This window comes from Olea europaea, chromosome 12 (assembly GCF_002742605.1).
Source record: "Olea europaea var. sylvestris chromosome 12, O_europaea_v1, whole genome shotgun sequence".
In the NCBI taxonomy this organism is placed as follows: domain Eukaryota; kingdom Viridiplantae; phylum Streptophyta; class Magnoliopsida; order Lamiales; family Oleaceae; genus Olea; species Olea europaea.
The window spans coordinates 17,116,852-17,117,275 of record NC_036248.1 but is presented as its reverse complement, the minus strand read 5'-3'; positions in this window follow the sequence as shown (position 1 = coordinate 17,117,275).

Sequence of the window (424 nt, the reverse complement as noted above, 5' to 3'; positions counted from 1 at the left end):
TCCTTCTCTAAGGCGATTTTTGAATTCTCAATACTTAATTACATAACATAGGTCTCCATGATTGAAGTGATGGGGGGCAACCCTCAACCGTTTGTGTAAACAACAATTCTTGACACCTCCCTGAACAGTTGAGGGGCCGGAGGTTTAGGGACGAGGATATAGTCTGGCGTAAGCTGAGACACAACAAAAAAAACAAAAAAAAAACAACGAAGATGACAAGTTTCATATTAAGTTCATAATAATTGGCTCTATATCGTTCCAAAGAACGTACTTTAAATAGTAAGTCATCTATAATGTTTTCTATCTAAATTTGATTGAAAATAGACCTTGCTCTCCATATTGCGACTATACAAGTATTTCTTTTTTCCTTTTTTTTTTTAATTATGAAAATTTATCTAAAAAAAAAAATAATTATGTAAACAAG